This window comes from Panthera uncia, chromosome X, assembly GCF_023721935.1.
Source record: "Panthera uncia isolate 11264 chromosome X, Puncia_PCG_1.0, whole genome shotgun sequence".
In the NCBI taxonomy this organism is placed as follows: Eukaryota; Metazoa; Chordata; class Mammalia; order Carnivora; family Felidae; genus Panthera; species Panthera uncia.
This window is the reverse complement of record NC_064817.1, coordinates 50,524,951-50,535,300: the sequence shown is the minus strand read 5'-3', so window position 1 is coordinate 50,535,300 and position 10,350 is coordinate 50,524,951. Positions and strand designations below refer to the sequence as shown.

Below are 10,350 nucleotides of genomic sequence, written 5' to 3'. Positions count from 1 at the left end.
AAAGTATATTTCCTTCAGCCTCCTGGTACTTTATTCATGTACACATTCCCTGAGCATCCTCCTAACACTTATTTACCCACTCCTTTGTCCCAGACCCTTCCTACCTGTCTTGGCAAACCTCTCTTTCCCCATCATGCTCAGTTAATGTGTCTTGTTTTTTGGCTGCCTTCCTTGAACAGCTCTATGAATGGCATTAGCTCCTACTTTACTCTTCTTTACATTATGTGGCTTCCTGATTGTGGGTTTTGGGCATGGACAATTCTGGTTTTAATCCTGTTTATGCCTCTTGCTGAAGTGTGTGATCTTGGGGAAGTTGCTTGAATTCTCTGAGCCTTAATCTGTCACCTGCAAAATCAGGTTGTGAAAACAAAATGGAAGAATGTCTATAAAAGGGCCTAGTACAAAATAGTTGACCAATTAATGGTACTCTCTTTCTTTACCCCCTTTACTTTCCTTACACCTGCCTATCTTCCCCCACCCCCCAGTAAGAAGCTGGAAGTAAATAAGAATTAGACAATGCAGGAATAAAGTCTTTCATTAGTATTAAAGAACATGGTAAATGAGAGAGGGAGGCCTATACAAAGTGATATATCACTTAAGAGAAAGGAGAGATCATTTTCAATGGGTGGGCATCAGGATAAGCTTCAGGAAGATGATAGCATCTTCCCTCCCACTCCCATTTCTCCAGCTAAAAACCTGAATGTCATCCAAGATTCCTAGTTTTTGTCTCACTCTCCACATGCATTCCATTGACAAATGCTGTCATATCAGTATTCTAAATGTCTTTTGAATACACCTACTTCTCTGTTTCTCCACTGCCATAGCCTTGGTCTGAGCCATACTCATCTCTTAACAGGATCATTATAATAACCACCTTACTGTGATTTTTGCCTTAATTCCTGTCCCACATATTCTGCTCTTCAAATAACAGCCAAAACTACTTTTCCCAAACCACAAAGGTGATTTTTACTTAATACCTTACTTAACACCCTCCAGCAGCATTTGCTGTATTGACTGAAATTAGAGTAATACAGAGTTTAGCAGGGCCCCTGAGTAAGGATGACATTCAAACTGGTAGAATGTGTTGAATATATGTATGTGTGAATGCATATATGGAAATATCTCCAAGATATATCATTAAGTAAAAGGCAAGGCACAAAAGAGTGAACATCTTGCATTTGCGTTATAGATACACACATGCACACACATACATCCACACACATCTATGTACTTGTGTGTGTGTGTGTGTGTGTGTGTGTACACACATAGATGGTAGGGTAAGGAATTTTTTCTGATAGTCATAAAAATATGTTTTTTAACAGTGGTTTCCTTTAGGGAGAGTGATCTGGTTGGGAAAGAGTGATTTGCATTTTTCATTTTGAAATTTAATGTTTAAAGTTTAAATTTCAAAACTTCATATATTAATTTTTTTAATTATGGAAAGTGAATATAAACTCACTTTTGTTTCTTTTTTGTGTGTGTTTCTATGCATGAAAAATAAAGTTATAACTGTATTTTAAGAAAACTAATGACTTCATTTTCACTAGGACAAAAGCCAAAATCTTTAACAAGGACTACATGGCCCTTTGTGATGTGCACCTTACTAATCTTTCTAGCTCACTGTTTGACCTTCCTCACCTCATATACTATGATCCACCCATGCCAGAATTATATCAGTTTCCCATTTTTCCAAGGTACTGTGTGCTTTCTCTTACCTCCAGATCTTATGTGTTGTTCTATTTGGCTCCAACATGCTTCACCTTATTTACTCTCTAACTTATCTTTTGGGTCTCTTTTTAAAATTCCCTTCCTTCCAGAGTTTTTTCCTGACTTCCCGTGTTTCTCTTTTAGATGACCTTGCCCTATACTCCTAATACACCCTGTATATTAAACAACAGTTTATTAAAATTTCTTGTTTCACTGCCTGTCTTTAAAGCTTATAATGGTAGCTTTGTGAGACCAGAGATAACCTCGTTCATGCTTCCAATTATAGCCTCAGAGCCTAGCGTAGCATTTGATACAGACTTGATGCTCAATATGCTCGATGAATGAAATACGTGAATGATGAATAAAAAAGATAGCCTTGAGCCGGGCTTCATGATGAGCAAAATCCTACCGCTGCATTTGTAAACTTCACTTTTAGGAAAATGGCAGGTGGGACTTTTCCAACTTCAAGGTTGACTCAGTTGTACCTGATAGTTTCACTACTTGATCAACCAGCTTGTTCCCCAAATATGTGTTGTATGTCAATGCCGGTCCCTCTGCTATTCTAATTTATCCATTATAACACTGTCACAACTTTGTTCTTGTAAGCATCCTAGCACCCTTAAATTCTCCCGGGGTATCTTGGATTAAAAATATAGTGATCAAAAGGAGACTTCAGAAGACATGGGGAGGTGTTTGCTTCCAGATTATTTTGCCTCACAGTGCTCTTAAAGGATCTTTGGGGCACCTGGGTGGCCTCGTTGGTTAAACGTCCAACTTCGGCTCATGTCATGATCTCAGGGTCTAAGAGTTCGAGCCCCGCATCAGGCTTGGTGCTGACAGCTTAGAGCCTAGACCCTGTTTCAGATTCTGTGCCTCCCTGTATCTCTGTCCCTCCCCCATTTGTACTCTCTCTCTCTCAAAGATAAACATTAAAAAATTAAAGAAAAGAGCCTCATTTACCTGTTTTATATTCTTGGTTAAGCACACATGTAGATTTTCATTCAAAGAAAAAAATATTAGTAAAATAAACCTGAAATTGTAAATAAAGTATTCTTTCCAAATGGCTACACAAACACTACTTGGATGCCTCCAATAACTGAAGGCTCACAATCTCCCAAGAAAACTCATTCAACTTCTGTATTACTTTTCATATTAAATAGCCAAACATTTGTCATCTTCTACCTTCTGTTCATTGCATCGTTTTCTATTGAATTGAGGACTCCTGAGAAAAATTCTAGTTAATGCCATATCATCATTTTTTAACAGCAAAAGAACCCATTCTCTTGTGGAGAGTGTTTATCCTCTTGGGTGCCTACAATTCAATGCTTGCTCCCAGATCACATCTTGTCTTTGGTCTCATGCCAATACTTTCTTCATATTGTAGTATAAGATTACATGATGTTATCTGCCCCTCCTAATCTTTCTAGTTCACTGCTATCCTTCCTTCTTTGTCCACCGTCTTCTCACTTGTAAAATTAGATTTTCTTTTTTTTTAACGTTTATTTATTTTTGAGACAGAGAGAGACAGAGCATGAATGGGGGAGAGTCAGAGAGAGAGGGAGACACAGAATCTGAAACAGGCTCCAGGCTCTGAGCAGTCAGCACAGAGCCCGATGCGGGGCTCGAACTCACATACCGTGAGATGGTGACCTGAGCTGAAGTCGGACGCTTAACCGACTGAGCCACCCAGGCGCCCCTAGATTTTCTTATTAGCTGATCTTTGAGGTATCTTCAATATTTCTCACTCTATATTTCTATCATTAAGGCTTTTAGATTAGTGCTACCAGTATACAGAAAGCATGTGCAGGTGTCTGAAAACAAGTTATAGGGCCGCTGAATTTGCATGAGTTACTTTATGACAAGTTAACCATTTGGAAAAAATAACTGTGTGAAGTTTTGAAATCTAAATCTCTATTTAGATGAGAAGAAGAAAACACAGGCATTCTCAGGATTCAACTGTTGCTTCAGGAAAGGTGAATACAATAGAAACTCAGGGTATAGCCCAGGCTGTGGTAGACTGGTCCCTTCTCAGCCTTACCTTCCAAACAAATTGATCTACTTCTTTGGCTATTTGTTATTCTGTTACAGTGGAAAAGACACTAGTTTGAGGGAATGAGGTAGATAGAATAATGCCTTACTCAAAGATGTACATGTCCTAATCCCCAGAACTTGTGAATATGTTAAATTATATGACAAAGAGGAATTAAGTTTGCAGATAGAATTAAGGTTGCTAATCATCTGACTTTAAAATGAGATTATCTTGTATTATCTGTGTGGGCCTAATATTATCACAACAGTGCTTTAAATTGGAGGAGGAAGACAGAGAATTCCAGGGTGACAAAGTGTGAGAAAGACTCCACTCACTGCTGTTGGGTTGGAAGATAGAGAAAAGGAGCCATGATCCAGGAAATCCAGGTCATAAAAAGTTGGAAAAGGCAACTAAATAGATTATCTTGTAGAGCCTCCAGAAGAAATGTAACCCTGTTGACATCTTCATTTTGGCTCAGTGAGTCCTATCTTAGACTTCTAACCTATTAGAATTGTAAAATAACAAATATGTGTTGTTTTAAGCTAATCCGTTACAATTGCAATAGAAAACTAATAGAGGGGTAAATAGGCTTAACTTTTTAAGTCCTGCTATTGCCGCATACTACCTGTGTAATACCAGGAAGATTTCTTTACCTCTCTGAGATTTAGAGTTCTCATCTTTATTTTTTTAACTTTTTTAATGTTTGTTTATTTTTGAGAGAGAGACAGAGTGTGAGTGGGGGAGGAGCGGAGAGAGAGGGAGACACAGAATCCGAAGCAGGCTCCAGACTCTGAGCTGTCTGCGCAGAGTCCGCTGCGGGGCTCAAACTCATGAACCATGAGATCATGACCTGAGCTGAAGTCGGACACCTACCCACTGAGCTACCCAGACGCTCCAAGAGTTCTCACCTTTAAAATGAGGAAAAAAACACCTTGTTGGCTAATGTCACATGTAGATTTGGAGATCAAATAAAGTAAAAGTGCCATATAAAATAGGTGGAATAGTTCTCCACAATAAAAATAACATGAGAGAAATGGAACTAGGAGCAATATACCAGGCAAAATATCTCCCACATATATAACAACATGTAGAAATAATACATTAATACCCATGAAAATATGTGTATAGATGGCAAAGTAAATAAATTAAAAAGAAAACCAAAATGAAAAATAAACACAAGAAAAGATAATCTCACTAGTAATCAGGGAAATGAAAACTGAAAATCAAAGTAACAAATGATATAATTTCTCACCAACCAACTATTCGTTAACATTCTTCAAGCATTTCAAAAATTGATAAAAGTGCATGCAAATGTGTGCAAAAACAAGTTCTCTCATACTGTAATGTAAGCTGTATATTGAAACTTCCTTCAAGAGTAGTTTGTTGGGATGCCTGGGTGACTCAGTTGTTTAAGCTTCCCATTTTTGGCTTAGGTCATGATCTCCCATTTTGTGAGTTTGAACCCCTCATATTGCTCTCTGCTGTCAGTGCAGAGCCCACTTCAGATCCCCCCCTCTCAAAAATAAACATTAAAAACAGTAGTTTGTTAATATCTGCTAGTATTTAAAATGAATATACCATATGTTTTCACTCTTATGTGGATCCTGAGAAACTTAACAGGAACCCATGGGGGAGGGAAAGGAAAAAAAAAAAAAGAGAGGTTAGAGTGGGAGAGAGCCAAAGCATAAGAGACTCTTAAAAACTGAGAACAAACTGAGGGCTGATGGGGGGTGGGAGGGAGGAGAGGGTAGGTGATGGGCATTGAAGAGGGCATCTTTTGGGATGAGCACTGGGTGTTGTATGGAAACCAATTTGACAACAAATTTCATATATTAAAAAAATAAAAATAAAATTAATATACCTTATACCACATCAATACTTGCTCATAGATATTCACCAAAATGGACATAAATGGTCAAAAATATCCATCATATCATTACCTATACAATGACCTGGGACAAATAAACCCAATTATCAAATGCTATGATTTTTTATGCATTACTTTATTATTTTTAGTTTTATTATTTTTTTATTTTTAAGTATTTATTTTATTCCATTTAGATAACTTACAGTGTTATATTAGTTTTAGGTGTACAATATAGTGATTCAACATTTCCATAGGTCACCCTGTGCTCATCACAAGCACACTGCTTAATCCCCATCATCTATTTCAGACATCCCCTCACATACCTCCCGTCTAGTAAGCATTAGTCTGTCTCTACAGTTAAGACTGTTTCTTGGTTCACCTCTCTCTCTATTTTTTTCCCCTTTGCTCATTTGATTTGTTTATTAAATTACACATATGAGTGAAATAATAGGTGTTTGTCTTTCTCTGACTATTTCACTTCATATAATAACTCTCTAAATCCATCTATGTATTTGAAAATGGCAAGATATCATCCTGTTTATGACTCAATAATATTATATTGTATGTATATGTCACATCTTCTTTATTAATTCATCAGTCAATGGATACTTGGACTGTTTCCATAATTTGGCTATTGTAGATACTGCTGCTATGAACATGGCCATGCATGTATCCCTTTGAATCAGTGTCCTTGATTTTTTTGTTTTTTTGGATAAACACACAGTAGTGTATTTGCAAGATACTAGGGTAGTTCTATTTTTAACTTTATGAGGAACTTCCATAAGGATTTCCAGAGTGGCTGCACGAGTTTGCACCACCATAGGGAAAGAGTGTTCCTCATTCTCCGCATCCCTACCAACAACTGCTGTTTCTTGTGTTGTTGATGTTAGCCATTCTGACAGGTGTGAAGTGGTTTCTCATTGTGGTTTTGCTTTGTATATCCTTAATGATGAGTGGTGTTGAACATCATTTCATATGTCTGTTAGACATCTGAATTTCTTCTTTGGAAAGTGTCTATTCATGTCTTATGATCATTTTTTCACTGGATTATTTGGGTTTTTTTTGAGTGTTAAGTTTGATAAGTTCTTTATAAAGTTTGGATACTAGCCCTTTATCACATATGTCATTTGCAAATATCTTCTCCCATTCCAACAGTTGCCTTTTAGTTTTGTTGATAGTTTCCTTCACTGTGCAGAAGCTTTTATCTTGAATAACTCTCAATAGTTGAACACTCTTGGAGTTTTGATTTGTAGTTCCCTGATGATCAGTGATGTTGAGCAAATTTCATGTATCTATTGGCAATCTGTATATATTCTCAGCAACTTATATTTTCATGGAATCTCAATAGTTTATTTTTTGCTTTTGTATCGCTTGCCTCAGGAGACATATGTAGAAACAAGTTGCTATAGCTGATGTCAAAGAGTTACTGCCTGTGTTCTCCTCTAGGATTTCTTTTATAGTTTTAGGTCTTACATTTAGGTCATTAATCCACTTTAAATTTCTTTTGTGTGTGGTATAAGAAAATGGTCCAATTTCATTATTTTGCATATTACTGCCCAGATTTCCCAACACCATTGTTGAAGGGACTGTCTTTTTCCCATTGGACATTCTTTCCATATTTGTTAAAACATGAATTGACCATATAGATATGGTTTAATTTCTAGGTATTCTATTCTGTTCCATGGATGTATGTGTCTATTTTTCTGTCAGTACCATTATTTTTTTTTACTGTTTTTATCACAACAGTAATATAACTTAAATTACATAATTGTGATGTCTTTTCTTTTCAAGGTTGCTTTGGATATTTGGAGTCTTTTGTGGTTCCGTACAATTTCAGGATTATTTGTTCTAGCTCTGTGAAAAATGTTGGTGGTGTTTTGATAGGGACTGCATTAAATGTATAGATTACTTTGGCTAGCATAGACATTTGAACAATATTTGTATTACCAATCGATGAGCATGGAATGTCTTTACATCTCTTTGTGTCATCTTCAATTTCTTTCATCAGTGTTTTATAGTTTTCAGCATAGAGGTTTTTAACACCATTGGTTAGGTTTATTCCTAGGTATCTTATTACTTTTGATGCAATTGTAAATAGTATTCATTTCTCAATTTATCTTTCTGCTGCTTCATTATTGGTGTGTATAAATGCAACAGATTTCTGCACCTTTATTTTATATCTTGTAACTTTACTGAATTATTTTGTTAGTTTTAGCAGTTTTTTGGGGGACTATTTCAGGATTTCTGCAAATAGTGAAAGTTTTACTTCTGCCCTACTCATTTGGATGTCTTTTATTTCATTTTGTTATCTGATTGCTGAGTCTAGGGCCTCCAGTGCTGTGTTAAATAACAGTGGTGAGAACAAACATCCACATCTTGTTCCTGATCATAGAGGAAAAACTCTCAGTTTTTCATTGAGGACGATATTAGCTGTGGGTTTTTCACAGATGGCCTTTTTAAAATTTTATTTATTTATTTATTTATTTATTTATTTATTTTTTATCTATTTATGTACTTATTTATGTTTATTTTTTAATATAATTTATTGTCAAGTTAACTAACATACAGAGTATATAGATACTTGGCTTTGGGAGTAGATTTCCATGATTCATCACTTACATACAACATCCAGTGCTCATCCCAACAAGTGCCCTCCTTAATGCCCAGCACCCATTTTCCCCTCCCCCCAGTCCCTCCCATTAACTCTCAGTTTGTCCTCTGTATTTAAGAGTCTCTTATGGTTTGACAGTGTCTCAGTTTGTTTTCCTTCCCTTCCCCCATGGTCTTCTGTTAAGTTTCTCAAATTCCACATATGAGTGAGAACATATGATATCTGTTTCTTTGACTGACATATTTCACTTAGCATAATACCCTCCAGTTCCATCCACGTTGTTGCAAATGGCAAGATTTCATTGTTGCTCATTGTCAAGTAGTATTGCATTGTATATATAAACCACATCTTCTTTATCTATTCATTAGTTGATGGACATTTGGTCTCTTTCCATAATTTGGCTATTGTTGATAGCACTGTTATAAATATTGGGGTGCATGTGTCCCAATGAATCAGCACTCTTCTATCCTTTGGAGAAATTCCTAGTAGTGCTATTGTTGGGTCATAGGGTAATTCTATTTTTAATTTTTTGAGGAATCTCCACACTGTTTCCCATTTCTCCACAACCTCTCCAGCATCTGTTGTTTCCCAAGTTGTTAATTTTAGCCACTCTGACCAGTGTGAGGTGGTATCTCAGTGTGGTTTTGATTTGTATTTCCCTGATGATGAGTGATTTTAAGCATCCTTTCATGTGTCTGTTAGCCACACAGATGGCCTTTCTTATGTTGAGGTATATTCCCTCTAAGCTTAACATCTGGAAGGATTTTATCATAAGTGTATGTTGTACTTTGTCAAATCCTTTTCCTACACCTATTGAAATAATCATATGATTCTTATACTTTCTTTTGTTAATGTGGCGTATCACAATGATTGAATTGTGCATAGTGAACCACCCTTGCAACAGAGGAATAAATGCCACTTGATCATAACAAGTTGCTTTTTTAATATTTTTAAGTTTATTTTTATTTATTTATTTTGAGAGAGAGAGAGAGAGAGATAGTGAGCAGAGGTGGGACAGAGTTGAGAGAGAGAGAGAGAGACACAGAGAGAGAATCCCAAACAGGTTCCACACTACCAGTGCAAATTCCAACGTGGGGCTTGTGATCACAAACCATGAGATCATGACCTGAGCTGAAATCAAGAGTTAGACACCTTACCAACTTAACCACCCAGGTGCCCCCATAATGAGTTATTTTTAAATATATATTGTTGTATTCATTTTGCTAGTATTTTATTGGGAGTATTCACATACATGTACACCATGAATATTGACATGCATGCCTCTTTTTTAGTGAATATTTTTTCTGGTTTTACTACCATGGTAATTTTGACCAAATAGAATGAATATGGAAGTTCTCCTTTTCTATTTGTTTAAAATAGTTAGAGAAGAATAGGTATTAACTCTTCTTTAAATGTTTGGGAGAAAATTGTCTGTGAAAGCCATCTGGCCCTGGACTTCTGTTCATTGCAAATGTTTTGATTACTTATTCAATTTATTTACTGGATACCACACTGTTCAAGTTTTCCATTTATTCCTTTTTCAGTTTTGGTAATTTACGTGTTTTTAGAAATTTATTCATCTCTTCCAGCTTTGTCCAATTTGTTGACATATGGATTTACATAATATTTTCTTACACTTGTTTGTTTCTCTGTGTTGTTGGTTGTTATTTCTCCTCTCTCATTTGTGATTTTATTTGTGTCTTTTTGTTGTAGACTTTAAGACTAAAGTTGTCTCTTGTCTAGCAAGAGATCAGGATGCAAGATGAAAAGCCAGAGATGGCTAATGTCTGGGAAAAGACAAAAGCCCCAAATAAGGATCCTTGCCCAATTTTTATTAGGATCAGAAGGCTTACAAACATGGTGATGGACGTTCACAAAAAGACAATGAAACTGTGAACATTAACTTGGGGATGTTAGGGAAAGGGGGTCTTGAAGATATTCAGGGTTAAGGGTTTGAGTTAATACAAAACAAAATATTGACATCAGGCAGTTGGGTGGAAGGTTGTTTACAGTAGACATGAGGCACCACCTCTATTTATCTTAGCTAGACTGGGGGTGAGACGCGTAGGACAAATAACCTTGGAGTTAACTCGGCACCTTTCTTTGGTTAATCATCTCCACTCTCGGCAACTTCAC

At 36.4% G+C, this 10,350-nt stretch overlaps 1 non-coding gene across 1 annotated transcript; it reads left to right on the top strand.

Moving 5' to 3' along the window:
- The first annotated feature begins 995 nt into the window (after positions 1-995).
- LOC125932455 (U6 spliceosomal RNA) lies at positions 996-1,096 on the top strand. Its single transcript, XR_007460617.1, has one exon. It is a non-coding gene; the product is annotated as a U6 spliceosomal RNA (small nuclear RNA).
- The last annotated feature ends 9,254 nt before the right edge of the window (positions 1,097-10,350 follow it).